The 18,163-nt window shown below is 44.9% G+C and overlaps 1 protein-coding gene across 1 annotated transcript in view; it reads left to right on the top strand.

Moving 5' to 3' along the window:
- Positions 1-18,163, top strand: part of ptchd4 (patched domain containing 4) — a 271,230-nt gene that overhangs the window by 72,115 nt on the left and 180,952 nt on the right. The gene's annotated exons all lie outside the window — the stretch shown is intronic.

Genomic DNA, 18,163 nt, shown 5'->3' on the forward strand with positions numbered 1-18,163 from the left:
CCAGGGTTACATTGTATCCCAACGTTCTCTTTCTTATGAGAATATCTCTCCACTACATATAGAATATATTTTATGGGACTCTGTAAGACACACCGCGAGGGTACCAAGGAGACAGCCGTCAGACCGCTCCTTCAGCAACTCCTCTGGTATTTTTCGAATGAGACGTCACCGCAGCCAGGTGCACAAACAAACAAAAATACCATGTGTACAAAATCACACAAGAACTATATACAAATATACAATCCACACAGAAAGGGGTCAGTGACACCGCCAGACGCTGCATGCCACCACCCCGCCACAAGGCCCAAGAGGTTGATACACCCAGTGTGGAGTGCGCTTTTACCCCCACCGGCACTGGCTTGCCTGCTTCTCTGTATGCCCATTGAATTTTGTCCACGACCCAATGAGACAGCCTAGCCTTAGATACTGACTTACCCAAGGACTGGGGCCTGAAACAGACAAACAGTTGATCTGTCTTCCTGAATAATGCTATACACTGAATATAGGCCTTCAGCGCCCTAACCGGCCATAGCACTGACTCCTCCTGACCCTCGCCTGCCTCCTGAGAGGGCCTTAGGGAGCGCAGCTCCACTGACTGATTCAGGTGAAAGTCAGTGAGCACTTTTGGTAGGAATGCCGGATTTGGACGTAGGACAACCTCCATGTCGTGAAACCCACAGCAACTCTCATGTACAGAGAGAGCCTGCAGTTCCCCCACCTTCTTGGCTGATGTTACTGCCAAGAGGAATGCGACTTTGAGCGACATGCACTGAAGGCTCACTGATTCCAGGGGCTCAAAGGGCTTCTCCACCAAGACAGACAGAACCCGAACCAGGTCCCACGTCGGGATGGACGGCCCAGGCCCAGAGATTGAGCCCCTGATGGAAGGGATGAAACACGGTCTCCCGTACCTGACTCAACAGGTCCCAGCGAACCAGAAGTTTTCATGGTGTCCTGTCCAGGAGTGGTGTCATCCACAAGAACCATGTCATGAGGGCCCAGTATGGCACCACCAGGATCACGTGGACCTCCTCCCGACCGATCCTTTGCAGCAGGTTGTGCAGAAGGCTGAACGGGGGAAAAGTGTAGAGCAGCCCCTGAGGCCACTGGTGTGCCATGGTGTCAATGCCCAGGAGAGGCAAGACCCTCCCCATGGAGTAGAACAGTGGGCAGTGAGCATTGTCTCTTGAGGCAAACAGATCAGTCCAGAGGATCCCCCAGCGCCCACTGGTGCCCCTGCCTTCGTGGACAGCGCCCCAACCCTCGAGGGATGCATCCACAGAGACCACCTGGCAATGCAGTACTGGACCCAGCCTGCTGCCCCTTGAGATGTTCCCTGGGACCTTCCACCACCTGAGGGCCACACACAACCTCCTGGTGACCAGCACCATAGTCCATATGTTTCTTTGCGGGCACAGCCCCAGACTGAAAAGACCTCTGCACCAGGTGCATGTGCAGGAGAGCTAATGGTACCACCTGAACAGCAGCAGCCATGAGGCCCAGAAGGCACAGACACAGTCTCCAAATGACTCTGGCCCCCAGACGAAAATGTACAAGGTAATCGCTGAGGGAGTCCTGTCTGTCCTGTGTCAACCTCACCAACCCAGTCCTGGCATCCAGCCACATACCTGGGAACTGGGTGGTCTGAACCGGCTGCAGGTTGCACTTTTTGTTGTTGATGCATAACCCCAGGTCCTAGATGTGCGCCAACAACATTTACACATGACGACGACACTGCTGCTCTGTCTGAGTGCATATGAGCCAGTCGTCCAGGTAATTCATCACCCTGAGACCCTGCCGCCGCAGAGGCCCCAAGACTGCATCCATACATCTGGTGAAGGTGCAGGGAGCCAGTGAGATGCCAAAGGGGAGGACACAGAATTCGAAGGTTTGGCCATCGAAGGCAAACCTGAGAAACCTCCTGTGGCCTCCCAAATCAGGATTTGAAAGTATGCATTCTTGAGGTCGACTGTTCCAAACCAGTTGTTCACAAGGACAGCCTGTTTCACTCGTGGCACAGTCAACATCTTCTACTTCAGGGGCTGGAGGAACCTGTTCAGGCCCCTGAGGTCCAGAATTGGCCAGAGCGTCCCGTCGCATTTCGGTATGAGAAAATAACGAGAATAAAACCCTACTTGCCTGTCTTCTTGCCCCACCTCTCTGATGGCCTTCTTGGCCAGAAGAGTGGACACTTCTGAGCGCAAGACCTCTCTGTGCAGGTGATCTGCCGTAATCACAGGAGGGGTGCTCAGAAACTGAAGACAACACCCCTGGGTCATTGTTGAAACAACCCAGCGCCCTCAGGGGTCCCACGCTTCATGGGACCCCTGAGGGCGCAGGCAGGCTGGGGAAGATGTAGCGTCAGGTTCGGGACTTCGGGCCCTGGGGTGCCTTGCCACCACGGCCCTTGTTCCCTTTTCCACCGCGCTGTGCCGCATCCAACCTAACCCTCAGATTAGGCTGGGGCTGACTGAACTGCTGCTGTTGCTGCTGCTGCTGCAGCTGTTGCAGCCGATGCCCTTCCTAGCAGCCGGTGTTCTGCCTCAAAGCGTTTGGCATTTCTCTAGCAGCGCGGCGAGCCTCCTGCGCCTGCTGGATCATTGCCGTTTCATCCGGTCCAAACATCGGCTCCAAAGGCAGCCTGAGAAGACATGCCTTGTCTTCAGGCTGCAACTGGGACTGCGATAACCACAGATGGTGATGTGCCTGTCTCTTTTGACAGTCGCTGGACCAAATGTCGTTGGTACAGGGACAGTATGGCTGCTGTGTTGGCTAGTTTCATCTGAACTGCCATAGCACCATGCATTTTTTCAAGCAAGCCATCCATTGCACTGCAGTTCTTGCTCCAGCTTTTCCCTTTCCTGAGAACTGATTTGGAGGGAGCCAACAGAGCTGCTAAAGCAGTGTCCACAGAGGATGATGGCCCGCAGCCTATCCTCTCTGGAGCATGCACTGCGGTCATGGTCTGACAGAGCCCAGACCAGTGACCCACCATCAATGGTGTCTTAAACTGCTTCCTGACCACCTTCTCAAACTCCGAGAGCAGGGGCACCAGGAAGGCGGAGGCTGCAACCCCCCCATCTTGTCATCAAAACATGCCGGGGCTGGCCCTTGGCTGGGCGGCATGTGCACATTAAGGGCAGCAGCCGCCCTACTGATAAGACCTTGCAGGCGAGGCGACCGCTTCTCATCAAGCTCCTCCTCCCCTTCCCATTGATCTATAGAGAGCATGTCTATGTCCTCATCCGAGGGATGCAGGGAGAGACTGTCATCCTCGTCCCCCTCCACATCTATCAAGGGGGAAGGGGGATGGAACTCCACAACAGCCAGCCTTACTTCATATGAGAGCCCGGCACTGACTGGGTGGGACTTAGTTACAGACAGCACACCCCCTGCTGTGCAAACCATAATGGGGGAGTGTGCCCCACCCGTGCTAGCCCCCCTCCCGCTACCCCCCCAAAGACAAAGGCCGCTGGCCTAGACCGCTTGGTGGGCTGTGACCCTACTGTAGGAGTGACTGTTTTCAAAAACAACCAGCAACGAGCCTCTCTTTGCCTTGCTGTCATACAGAAACAATTCATGCATGCAGCAGGGTCTTCCCACACAGCCCAAGCATGGTCTTCCCCCAAACAATAAATACAAAAGTCATGTGCATCTTCTATAGGGATTTTCACCCCACAGCCCAAGCACAGCGGACCCTCCCGACTTGCCATAGCTATGACATCACATCACGTGAACAGGAGGAGCCCACAGTGTTTTGGTAGCCAGAGGTAGCAACAGGTAGCAACAGCCAAGTGCTAGCCCTTCATTTTTTAAAAGATGAATGAATCAAGGGGGAGAGACAGTGGACAGCAAACTTGCATTATGAGTGCAGCACAGAGCTAACACTGTGTTTCGCGGAGTTTGTTAATTTTTTTTTTTTTTTATTATTATTATTATTTTTTAAATTTTATATACTTTATTAATCCCCGAGGGGAAATTCAATTAATGTGCTAAATGTAACACAAAAGTCAACCCAGGAAGAGGATGCTGGCCGTGCCATCTCTTCTTCAAACCAGCTGTACCGACGCGGTACCCCCTCCCGATGGATTACTTTAGTTACACACAGAAAAAAAAGGACTATAATGAGAGAGGACGCTGGCTGCACCCGTGACTGTGTCCCATCCTCAGACCAACTATACTGCATGCGGTACCCTCAGCTCACTTTTCCTTCTCAAAATAAAAGAGAGAGCAAGAAAGTGACTTTGCAATCCTGAGAGGAGCCTAACAACAGACCAGCTCTCTACCCACAGGTAAGTGGACTACACACAAAGCCACTGTTCAAACTTCCCACTCCTTTTTTTTTTTCTCTCAAACAATTGCACAGACTTTCTTCTGCTCTCACGTCATCTGATCCAGTGAAAATCAGAGGATCAGCGGGACTGTGCGCAGCTGGGTCTATTTATAGACCATGCAGGGGAAGCCACGATAGGCATGGTGTATCTTAAAGCCTCAGTGTGTAAAAATGGTGAGTAACAGTGACATCCACGGTCAAATTCTAGATTGCAGTGCTCACTCACGCTCACTCACTCACCCCTTCTGCCAGGTAAGTGACGGTGGCCTAGTAGGACAAAAAGCCTTGTGCAGACAGCAGAGATGGCATCATCCACGAGTTTTTCAGGAGTATCCAGCGACATGGTGAATATTTCTTTAGGAGTCTAAACCATTACGATATGTTATAGCTTACCAGTGAGATATAGGTTATCTGTGAGATATATGTTAGGAGTGTTTTGTTTCTAATTGTTTTGGTAACACAAGCAAACATTAGCACAGTAATGCTAAAATAACAGGTTTTATGTGATAGTCACGGCACAGTGCGGCAAATATAGGTTGGTATGATTATAATATATGCATTTCCAGAGTGTTCTTCCACAGAACACAGGGAGAGGAGGAAGAGGAAGAGGACGAGGGGGTAGAGGCAGTGCAGGAATGGCCAGGCGAGGAAGTGTGTCTCGGCTACCCAGAGGGAAGAGGAGGAGGAGGAGAGGATGGCAGCCTTCGCAGCAGCGTGAGAGGAATCAACAGATTAGGCTGTAGGCTAGGCTAACCAACCCTAAGGCTGTAGCTCTGGGATAAAGTTAGCCAAGGCTAGGATAACGTTAGCACGTAAACGTAGCCTGACTCGAACAGAGACGAGAGGGAAAAGAAGTTGCAAACATGAAGCTAAAATGATTTTAAAATATCAGATTGAATTACCTGTCTAGCAGAAAGCAGGCAACCTCCGCATCCCTTGTGAAATCCTTCTCCTTCAGGAGTTCTTTCCACCTGGAATAAGCAACACCGATACTCATTCGCATTTTGTCCTGTCCTCGCTTATCTGATCTTCTTCTTTTATTTGGTGGCGTGGTTTCCCTCTTACGGGGCAAAATATATGTGTGGTCCTCCATTTAAAGTGTGACAGAATCATAAAAGTACAAAGCAGGTTCACGCAGAAACGCTCCGGATTGATCTTTACCTTAACCGCCTCCAGTAACGGCAGGTTCTAGGTAAACGCGAAAGGTGAAGCGTGTATATCCCTTTCGGCCACTGTATTCAAATATGGCAATGCAAGAGGGCAGCGTCCAGCAGACCATTCCCTGCCTGTGTATATATAGAGAGAAATCATTCTAAGCCTATGAGAAAGCTTCCATTTGTATGTGAATTTCATTACACTTTAGTAAATATATATTTATGAAAGCAATAGTTGATATTTGCTAATAAACAACCACGTAAATTACACATTGTAACTTTAAATGATTATTTACGTCAACTGCCAGGATGTCAGTAATTCCATAACATATATTCTACATGTAGTGGAGAGATACGTGGGTCTGTGATGGTCTGCCTCCCCATCACAGTCCCACCGCCGAACCGGTCAGCCTGAGCTCCTGGACAGTCTGTGGTGGTACTTGGTACTTTGATGCACAGATACATAACGTCCCATAGGTCTTCAGTTGGATTTAGGTCAGGGAAACGAGAGGGCCAGTCAATGGGATTAATGCCTTCATCATCCAGGAACTGCCTTCACACTTGCCACATGAGGCTAGGCAGTGTCCTGCACCAGGAGAAACCCAGGGCCCAGTGCACCAGCGTAAGTCTGACAATCACTCTGAGGATTTCATCCCAGAACCTAACAGCACTCAGAGTTCTGTTGGCTATGACATGGAGGTCTGTGCGACCCTCCAAGGATATGCCTCCCCATACCATCACAGACCCACCGCCGAACTGGTCAGGCTGGATGATGTTACAGGCAGCATAACATTCACCATGGCGTCTCCAGACTCTTTCAAAGTAAACAACTGTCCACAGTTAGCCCAACAGCCAGCAACAGTTAGCCCAACAACCGGTGACTGACGATATATTCAAGCACTTAATTAAAACTCAACAAAAAGAAAATAAAACTCAGGAAAACTGTCATGGTTAATTAGTCCACTGTTCCTATGATAAACAACTCTGGTCTTGTGAAAATAAATCCTTAATTCATGGAATAAGATGTGAAAAGCTCTACATGCTTCATTTGCCCACTGCCTCAACTCAGCCAGTTGTCAAAAATACTTTTCCAATAATCCAACCGTAGTCCCCAGCACACCTCTGTTCAAGTGAGTAGTAAAACTATGATGCATGGTAACACACATGTGGGCTGTCTAATTTGTAGTTTGCCACAGCAACCAGAAAAACTGCCAATGCTGAAATTCAGTGCAACAGGATAATTGTGTTTCTGTTGGCATCAGAGGGCAACTCAGGCAAAGGCACCACCAGCCGCTGTTTGCTCTCAGCAGCTTAGGTCCTGGAGAGTCTCACCAGTACTCTTTTGTACGGCTCAGCTGCAGCCTTGGATGCACTCCGCTGTATTTCTTTGGGTGGGTCAAATAAATACCCTGCCTAAATATCAGAGTCATGAAATACATTGTAAAATATATCGTTGACCATAATACTCTGCACTCATAATAAATGATGCCATTTTGGCTGGTAAAAATTTAGCTGGTTTGCAATACGAGACAAGAGGGAAGATTTGATTTTTGGATGCATTCAGAGCATGCCCCCTGGATTGCTCACAGACTCTCTTTCTCCTAGACCATAACCTGCATGCTCATGGCAGCAGCAAACCTGCACAGACACAAGTTTTGCAGCTAACTTTCCAGTAACAAGGAGAACCAAGTTGAGTTAGCACCCCAACAACTGGGCATAGCTTTATCACAGCTTTACAGGCTAAGCAAGACTGTTTAACTTGTATGTGATTTAAGGCTGTTTCCTGAGTAATTGTTGTGATTGTTTGCGGTTAGGTTATTGGTTAGTTGGCTTCGCCAAAACTAAGTGTTTAGTGGATTACTGTTAATTTATTATGCTGATCTGTTCTGTACGACATTTATTGCACATCTGTCCGTCCTGGAAGAGGGATCCCTCCTCAGTTGCTCTTCCTGGGGTTTCTACCGTTTTTTTCCCCGTTAAAGGGTTTTTTTGGGGGGAGTTTTTCCTTATCCTCTGCGAGGGTCATAAGGACAGAGGGATGTCGTATGCTGTAAAGCCCTGTGAGGCAAATTGTGATTTGTGATATTGGGCTTTATAAATAAAATTGAAAAAAAAAATTGAAAATTGATATTCTCATAAGAAAGAGAACTGACAATTTCATCAAAGTATGTGAGCGGAAGAGTTACCACTGAGGGTCAGCAACGAATTGGCGGAGAATGGGTGAGAGAGCCAGTCTTTTAAACTGCACAGGTGAGTAGATGACGAGCTGCAGGTGTGTGCAGGTAATGGAAGTAGCCACGCCAAGCCTAAGACTCACAGGGAAAAAAAATCACAGGACAAACACAGAACAAGCAGGGGAGGGGGAAAACAGCAGGAAACAAGGGGAAAACATCCTAACACTAATAGTTAGAATTTTGTCATTAAATAGCTCATAAAATCATTACTGCTAAGGGCTAAAGGAATACAAGGCTCAATAGAACTGTGACTTTCTTTCAACCTGGCTACAGTGCTGAAAAGAAACCTGGAGTTGTTCTTATTTTCTTCATTGAAGATGAGTAATAGTTTGCTCTGGCATTGCAGAGTGCCCTCCCATACGTTTTGAGACTGGCCTCCCAGACCAAACGAGATTCTTCCAGTTTGGTTAATCGCCAATTCCTTTCAACTTTTCGCAATATGTGTTTTTATTTTGGGGTTTGGGAGTTGTACCAAGGAGCTTTCTTTGCTTCGTAAACTTCTTTTTAAGAGGTGCTACCGAGTTGAGTGTTGTTTGCAGCGAGCCTGCAGCACTATTGACAAGATAATCAATTTGGGAGAGTTTAAAGTCAGTACAGGAAACCTCTGTTACAGAGGGACATGGTATTAAATTTAAAGCTGATGGAATAATTTCCTTAAAACACCAACTACACCAACAAATAAACACCAAGTATAGTAACTGTTGCTGAATGGCTTGTAATCAAGTAGAAAGAAATCAAAAGATATTATGTAATGATCTGAAGGATTCTGTGGAAAGACTAGTAAGTTTTCAATTTCAATTCCATACGTCAGGACTAGATCAAGGGTGTGGTTAAAATGGTTGGAAAAGTGAAAAGGCTGGTGGTGAACCGTGGGCTTCAGCTTAGTGCTACGCTTCTCTCGGACAGTTCCCCAGCCTCCCAGCTGCACAGGGTTTACTGGAGGACCGCTAGCAGATGCTACATTATGTGGTTCCACGCTGGCTACAGGTGGCAAGTCCGTCTCACATAAACTAAGTCTGAAGCCAATCTGATTCAATCTGAAGGACAAGTTCTTTAAAACATAACACATGGGAAACACCTGTCACATATCCAGGCCTAGACTATTAAGGAGCTTGTCAAGTTTCAGGCAGATTGAACCAAGTACACTTAAATTAATGCCATTTGCTGTGTTTTGGCGAAACATCCAACTTCGCTACGCTGTTATGGCAATGCCATTGGGTGACATTTGGCCATCTTCACAAGATAACATAACCAAGGTCTTAAGGCCTTTATGACCACATTTGAGTTGGATATGGTCAACGTGCCAGGAGGAGCACGTTAAAGTCTAAAACATGTAATTTGCTGTTGCCCCCAGGTGGCACTTTGACTATCTGGACAAATATGGTTATTTCAATATGTTTCATGGCGAGACCTCAAAATTCAACGCTCTGCAGCGGGTGTGCCATTGGATATTGGTCAGACCTTATTATAACTGTGGGTCACAATGTAGGACGTTTTCATTAAATAGCAACACGTGGGAAAAGCCATAAATGACGACAAAATTCAAAATGGCCGACTTCCTGTTGGGTTTAGGCTAGGGATGCACCGAATATTCGGTAACCGAATATATTCGGCCGAATATTGCAAAAAAACCACACATTCGGTATTCGATGGAATAAGTTAAAAGCAAGGCCGAATAATAGTGGCGTGTTTTGATAACGCAATCAAACAGCGTGCGGTGATGGACGGAGTAAAATGTCGGCAGTGTGGCGATCCACCCGTCACCGGACTCGCATTTGCGACTAAAAATAGTTTTGAGCGAGCAAAATAGGTTTAAATCATTCAGCACACTGTGTGAGCAGCCTACAGATTTCAACCACCAGCAGAAACGCAAGGCGGATCCCATCGGTTGTGGGTTGAACGGGGGTCACAGACACAGACAGTAATGTATTCCTGTCAAATACGGCGGCCATTGGCTTACCGGCGATGGAGAAGTTGGCTCCAATAATATCCTCTTCTTGGTGTCATGACTGCCCAAAAGTACCCGAACAGCCGAGCCAGCCGAACACAGGTATGTGATGTGTCAGAGGAGAAACGAGCCGTTCACGGCCCACAAATCTCACCGCACTTTAGGGACTGTTCTTTACTTATGAAGGGACTTGTCAGGGGAGGAGGGTGGCTGGTTGATTCTTATTTTATTTATCTATTTTATTTTGATCCCCCCTATGTTCATCACTGATTGATGCTGTTTTTGAAGTATGAATAAGTCAATAAGTAATTTCTTCCATTGAAATATCATTGATGTATTATAGAAAAGTGATTTATCTTTTTATAAATGACAAAAGGCACATCTGCCTCATTTTCGTTGTGGTATCGTGATACTACTTAGAACCATGATATTTTCATTGGTATTGTACAGTGGGTCCCAATATTGGTACCCTGACAACACTAATCTGGAGGGGGTTCATCTGCAAAAACTAAACAACAATATTCGGTATTCAGTACTCGGTATTCGGCCACACATTTAATATTATTCGAGTTCGGCTTCGGCCACAAATTTTCGTTTCCCTAGTTTAGGCAGTGGGTCCAAGAGACTTTTTTGTGCATCTGAGCATGATACAGGTATGTACCAATTTTTCTGCATGTCGGTGAAACATGCTGTTGGGGCTGCTATTTAAAGGGCGTGACTAAGCCATTTTGCCCTGCTCCCAAGGAAAGTCATATCACACATAAATTTACACGTCGACTGAAGGGCATGCAGAAATTGGAGCATTTTCGAGTATGATAAAAGCCCCAAAAAGGCGATTTGTTTCTAGGAAAAAAAAAAAAAAAAAATCCTCCAATTTCAATAGGGTCCTGGAGGTCGGTGCTCGGAGCCCAATTAAAGCTGCAAGCAAAGATGAACGGGCCCTCGCACCGTCACGCAACTCAGATACATCACTTCATTTCTTGAAGTCAGACACCACATGCAGGAGTGAGATGGCATATCCTCCATGGAGTGTGGGTGCTGCAATGACCTTTTTTTTTTGTACTACTTCCTTTTTCCACTATGTGGCGCTGGACAAACCACCTCCTGTCGCATGGTGACACATGAAAGTTTAACGCCTTGCCACGGACACGCAGTTTGACGAAAACTCAAGCCTGTAATAACTTTTCTTCTTTAAGGTATTTTGGTGGGACAGACCAATGTTTGAAGTCGATTGGATAAAATCTCTAGGACTAGTTCCTTAATTTATGAGCACTGGAAATGGGCAAAAATGCACAAAAGTGGCACAAGTAATTTCAAAATGGCGGACTTTCTATAGGGCTTGAAAGGGTGATGTAGTGGAAGTGGAAAAACTGCAATGCATTGTGGGCTTAGCAGGCAATTGGAAAATTTGTTTACGTTGCGCGACACTACGGTTGTGTTTTGTTGTTGTTGTTCTTTTAGCGAATTAACATTAACATTAGCGATATAAAATGGTGCAGACTTGCTGTGTAGTTAACTGCCACAATCGTTCTCATGATCGCTACGGAAAAAGGATCAATGGGCTGAGATTTTTCTCCTTTCCCACTTGGAGACAAAGCCAGGGACCTCGGATCTCTGAGCTAACCAAGAGGCGCCGAATGGCTTAGATAGCAGCCATGAGACAACCTCACTTTCAGCAAGATCACCTGACACATGTTGGTATGTTCACTGCATTTGCACACGGTAAGTTAGAATCAAAGCATGCGTTATGTTGTTTCATAGGCAGCGTTTAGTAGGCTGCTAGCATTAGCCAAGCTAATGTTAGCAGAGGGCAGCAAACAAAGCAAGATCAAAGCACACCCTCTCTCTCCCCACACATAGGAGATGTATTTGACTGAGTTTTGACTGACCATGAGCCCTTAAAGACTTGGCATTCATAAATTTGTCACCGGTATAGTAGTAATAGAAGACTAGCTCTGCTTCAGACAACGGCGGCAAGTCATTTAAATTCAGTCCAGTTTCGGTGCTCGTAAGGATCCACTCCACCTATTTTCTTTATTTTTTTGAGGTACAGCTTGTCTTGGTACCGTCCGACAGACTTCTCCTCAGCCCGGTCCATTTTTTGTTGGGTTCTTTCTCGCTTCTTGCTTCCCTTCTTCTCTCTCTTACCAATGACCTCAAAAGTGGTGCTTGCGATCCACAGTGCATTGTGCAGTCACATGCCCTTTTGAGCCGTATTGGGTTGGGAGCATAGATCCAAGAGGCTTTTTTGTACATCTTATTAGTATTACAGGTGCCTACCAAGTTTCAGACATGCAGATGAAACCAGCTTCGGGGGATGCTATTTTTTGTACATCTTAGAGTGTTACAGGTGCTAACCAAGTTTCAGACATGCAGATGAAACCAGTTTTCCAGGGGGCGCTGTTGAGCCATCTTGGCACATCAAACCACAAAGATCACAACAAACAACAGAATTTGCAACCTCTGATGTGTGTGCCAGGTTTAGAGTTTTTTCGAGTTTTCAAGCATCCCTTGCCCCTTACAAACAACTTCCTGTTTTATGGTGAATAAGGCGTTGCCACGGTGACAGCATTTGATGAAAACTCAAGAGCTTCATTTTTGAGTATTATCAAGGTCTTAGGAGGTTTTATCAGCAAATTTTAGGTGGGTCTGATTAACCTGCTAGAAGAGGGACTTCAAATAATGAAAAAAGTTATTTTTTTGTAGCCAGTAGGTGGCACTATGATGGTGATTTAAAATTCCTCTATAGATGTGTTCAGGGCTGGACTGTTATCAGTTTTGGAAAGACATGCCTACATTGAGTCAAGTTACAGCAACGTTTATCATCATGGCAAAACATCAAAATTCTCCGCCAGGCCATGGCCAGGCCCTTCGACAAAAACTTACAGTTTCCACAACAAAGTATTATCAAGGTCTTATGGCTTATTTGACCAAGTTTGAGGTGGATGTGGTCAACTTTGTCGGCGATGTACATCAAAGTCTAAAACATGACACTGTTGCCAGTAGGGGTCGCTATATTTATCACTAATTATTGACATGTAGATGTGATCAGGGCGCGACTGTCATCAATCCTGTGAAGTTTCGGGAAGATTGGACTATGTATGCTGGAGTTATAAACTTCTTCCTGTTTTGTGGCGAGACCCCTAGGTTTGACGTCTTGCTATGGTCACAGGGTGTGACAAAAATTCAAGCTTTGAATAACTTTTCTTTGTCAAGGCCTTGCAGTGGGACACACCAAAGTTTGAAGTTTGTGGATAAAATCTCTAGGACAAGTTTAATTTAGGAGTCCTGGAAATGGCCAAAAATGCACCAAAATTTCACAGTAAATTCAAAATGGCCGACTTCCTGTTGGGTTTAGAGCATGGCTCCAAGAGGCTTTTGGTGTTGGAGTGGTACATATGCCTACCAAGTCATATACACATAGCCTAGGTTAACCTTGTAAAACACAAAAATAGAAAAAAGAGCAAAACATGTTTTTTTCACCTCTCAGATGTTGTGAAAGAAGGTCTCTGATGCAGAAATTGAAGGTTTATTGAATTTTTTACGTTTTAGTAAGTTTTTACAGAAATGTTGTAATATTGCAACATTTGGCATGGATGGGAGCATAATTTGTGTATTTGCAGTCACACTGTCACAACACATACACTGAACAACTAAGGGGTCATTTGCAGTGTAGATTACTTACAAAGCTCCATAGCAGTAAACATCATGAATAGTCATCACACAACAGTCATATTTTTATGAATCATAATGTATTGAGTGAAAAAAAACAGAATGATAACTTCTGGGCAGACCCAGGACATGCTGGCAGAACCTGGATTAGTGGGAGAAGACAAAGATGACAACTTTGTTCAAAAAGCAGTGCCCAGTGTCCATATACAGTGATACTCCAAAAAGCAGTTCCTTTCCTCTGAAAAGCAGAGACGCACACTGCACTTCTTGCAGAGCGTATTGAAGTGGCCTTTATTGCAGTGTCTGCAGCATCCTCTTTGTCTTTACTGGGAATTGTGTGATCATGTTCTTGCGCACATCCACTGGTAGTACACATGACCTCTACAGAACAGTCACAGGTCTCTGTAGTGTTACTGTCATGGATGTCAAAGGGCTCTGTGATGTCACTGGTGATACAGAGCTCCATGCCTCTGGTGATACAGGGCTCCTAATGCCTAAAGATGGTCGCCCTCTCCTTGGTGTGTTGACAGTTGATTTTGTCTGAATAAGATGAGAAAAATATCAATTACAATGTCAAACATACATTAAAAACGGTATAATCAGTGAAATACTTAACTTACTTAAATAAGGTAAACAACAGAAATGGATTCTTACCAGGATGAGAGAAGATGCTAGTTGTGTCTGCATCTCTTTCTTGGGAATATTGCAAACTTTGCATTCCCACTTGTAGAGGACCCAGGCATTGATCACGGCGAGGAGGATTGTGTGCCAGAAGATGTAAATGTACCAGCAGTGCGATTTCATCGGGAACTTCTATTTTGCAGCAAATGAGTCCAACAAATCCACACCACCCATGTAGGCCTATTTATTGTAAGTACTCCCAACTTCCGTGTAGGATTTGGTGCAGATGAATCTTAATTATCTGATACATTTCACTGAAGTCACACAATACTGTCAGGCTAGCTTAATATACTCTCTAGTTAACATACTAAAAAGAACCCCCAAACCACTTACACCCCCAGAGTCCAGAACAGTGTAGAATGCATACAGCCCCGCAGACCCCTTAAATCCCCACAGTCAAGGACATTCACACCTGTCCCTACAGCCATACAGTAACCATCCTACACAACCAGTGTCTGGCTTTGGATATTTGAGCAAACAAACAAAACTCAGAAAAACAGTTGTAAATGTATTGTTACTGATAAAATACAGCCACAGTTTCAAATACTGCTACTGAAAGGGCTTGAAATACCACAACAAGAAATCATTTAGTCACTCAGAATTACTCAAATCTGGTCTAACCAGATAAAACACATTCAGAAATTGTAAACCATCAAATACATTATATTTCTAGTAGTAATAAGTAAGTATTTTACCATATGTGAACATTTGAGAAGTGCAATGTCCCCATGTATTGTGCAAGGTGCATATGCTATTTTGACTACCATCCTCACCCAACACTGTAAAATTACAACTAAGACATAACAAGCTAAAATGAATTTGATGCATGCATTAAACAATAATTTAGTATTTACCTGTTCTAGACATTCTAATAATCACAAAAAAATATTTCAGGGATTTTACTTGATGATCAGTGATGATATATGTCATAACCCTGGCTCAAGAGGTTATGGCAAAGAAGGGAAAAGGACTCAGAATACAAGTAAATTAATTTATTAAAGTAAACAAATATTAATGAATGAGATAAAGAATGAGATGTGTTAAGTCAGTAGGATCAGTAGTGTGCATGTGGGTGTGTGAGAATGTGCTGCATGGTGTTGTGTGTGCGAATGGATCAACAAAACCAACAAGGGTGCTGCCAGGATGGAGAGAGAGGGAGAAGCATGGGAGCTTCTGCCTTTTATCTTTTGCAGGAGCACCTAGCCCAGGTGCTCCAGATCAAGCAATCAGGCTACACCTCAGAGAGGAAACAGAGAGAGAGGGACTGAGAGGCAACATACAGAACAGACAGGCCAGGGCCGTCACAATATCCAGTTCAGTGAAACAGGGAGATGTGCATCCAGGAATGTTGCCAAGTTGAGTTCATGGCCTGATGGCCAGACCTATTTACACATTTACCATCCAATGGCATTGCAAGACTAAACAATAGGACCTAATGATTATGTAAATATGGTCTTTTTTTTAAGAAAAGAAAAAAAAACATTCGTAGGTTTGTTTTTGGGACAGCTAAAAGTGATGTAATTTTACAACAGTGGGCCTTACAGGGTTAAACAAGCTTAGGGGGCTGTTTTTTTGAAAATTTGTAGGGGGCACTACTGAGCCATTTTTTGCCAACTGAGCAGGAGGCCCTTATAATATCAAATATTTCACCAGTTCTGGTATATCTGCAAAGTCATGAGTTTTGAGTATGTTAAGCCTCCTGAATAAGGAAATTCATTTGTCAGAAGGAGAATAATAATAATAATTCCTTCAGTTTCAATAGGGTCCTCGCACTGAGGTCGGTGCTCAGGCCCTAATAATAATAAATATAGCTGCAGGCGGCAATCCTGAGTTCAAACCAGCATGGACATTTAAAACTTGAAAGCTGGATAGAATAAAGACCTTAGACAATTGATGACACCTGCATTAAAGCCCCTACAAGGAACTTTCATTTTGAGTTGATTTTGGCGACCCTGTGGACAAAAGTGGTAGAGATAAGTGGGAGGGACAGCGGCTTTCCATGCCTCCAGTCGATGGAGTCAATGTTTAACTGGTGCGGAGAGCGCAGGAGAAATGTGCTGCCTGTGTGGACAGTCAAGCGCCTGCGAGTACACTCGCAGGACTTCCGCGGCACTAACGCGCTTGGTGTGTCCTTGGCATTAATTATAACAGCCAACTTATTGAAAAATGTCGGGTTTAAATTGTGCTCGGACCCATAATTACAGTTAATTGGACGGGCCGGTCCGGGCCAGTCCCGGACATAACATGCACGGGCTCGTGCCAAGTCGGGCTGAATTTTTTGGGCCCGATCTAAGTTCTAGGTCACGCACAGACATCAGCAGAAACGAGAGACTTTTGCATATCTAGTTAAAAGTTTCTTGTAGTGGCTTTAAAGATTACCAACAGGTTTTATGACAATCATACAGATACTCATTCATTTATGTCCAAATCTTTATGAGGCCATGCTCTTCTTTGGAAACACCGTTGCTTCCTTTTGGTCAACTGCAGAAAGATTTGGCTTAATTAAAAAAGTCCACCGAGTTTGGTTTGAAAAAACCCTCATTGATTTATCACAGGCCATTGCACTTGTTTGGAACCTAGTGACTGAATAATACACGTGGTTGATTATTATCATTCAACTTACCCTGCAAAGTTTTGTAATGATAGGACAATCAATGTCTGATTTCTAGTCTGATTTGTGTAATTGCATACCATTTTTCTGTATTTGTGGTGCCCCCTAATGGTCAATTTGAATGGAACTTTCAGGTAGGGCTGGGCGATAAATCAATTTTATCGATTAATTAGAATTTGTAGTTAAGATCAATTTGTTTTAATGAAAATCGAGTTTCTCTTTAACATCCGTCACTGATGCTCCCCGCTGGGCTCCCATAGTTCCCCCCAACCAATTCTCCTCTGCTCTCTGTATCATGCACGCCCTGACACAGGTGTGCACACAGATGAGCACACTAGAGCGCGGCTCGGGCCGCATTTCCCTGATTATAATTATAACCGAGCTCGGCCTGAACCCGACAGTCTTTCTGATTTTTAAGTCCAAACCCGACCCGAACGCGACATAGTTTGTTACCTGACATAGTTATTGTTATGGGCAGTGTATAAATGTCCATCAACAGACTGCTGATATGCACAGTCAAACATGCCGCTAAACTCAAATGGAGCAGAGCCTGTGTTGTGTTCAGGCGTTGCCACGGAAATAACAAATTCCAGCCCGTGAATAGACCATAGCACAACACAGCATTATGTCAAGTGGGCCACACCTGAGCAAAATTTTGCTGTTTTTCATTTGTTATCATATGGTTTGTTATGGAGTCCGTGATTTCCCTGTGTCTCTTTGAGGTCTTGTCATATGGCGTGACACTTAAAAATGTATGCGTAATTGTGCTTTGTTGTTTTATGGGGCTCTGGTGGCTTTCAGTTGTCTCTTTGTCTTTCTCTCGCATGCATTCTTCATACTTTTCTCTGTGCTTTCTCAAGTGTTGATATGGATCGGGCTTGTTGCCGCGGGATGTGGCGACTTTAAAGGGGAACTAATGTTTTTTTCAACATGGGCCCTATTTTCCAATCTACTTTTGTCTAAATGAGTGAGAGGATGTTCAATATTTGACATTTCTCCAGTACAAAGCTAGGGCTGACCTGCCTGCAGCCCGTGAGTGTGCGCTATATTAAATAATAGGGCACTCAGCCAGCATCAAACAACGTCAAAAAACGTCCACTAAAAGTACATTTTTTCACACAGATAGGCTGTAATTGTAGTATAATTATCTGACAACATAACAGAAAGGAGAAATGAAAGTCAATAAATTGGAACCGTTGAAACAAGTTGTAGGAAGCCTCTGTAAGTAATTGGTTGCTAGCAGACACTCTGCACACTCCACAGTGCCGTGCACTGTAGAGCCAATGCGCTGCTGGTTCTGCCGGCCTGAATAGAATATGTCTATAGCCTGTGTACAGCCTTTATAGACTGACCTGAGTAATGATGCGCGGGTCGACCCGTAACCCGCGGGACCCGCAAATGGACCTGCGGGTCGGGCAGCAGTGATCGTCTTTTAAATTGGTCTGTAAATGATATTTTGACATTATTATAATCTATTAATCTATAATCTATTACTGTCATGGCATCCGAAGGTACTGATGCGTTGAGCAG

Source organism: Epinephelus fuscoguttatus, linkage group LG11, assembly GCF_011397635.1.
Source record: "Epinephelus fuscoguttatus linkage group LG11, E.fuscoguttatus.final_Chr_v1".
Taxonomy (NCBI): Eukaryota; Metazoa; Chordata; class Actinopteri; order Perciformes; family Serranidae; genus Epinephelus; species Epinephelus fuscoguttatus.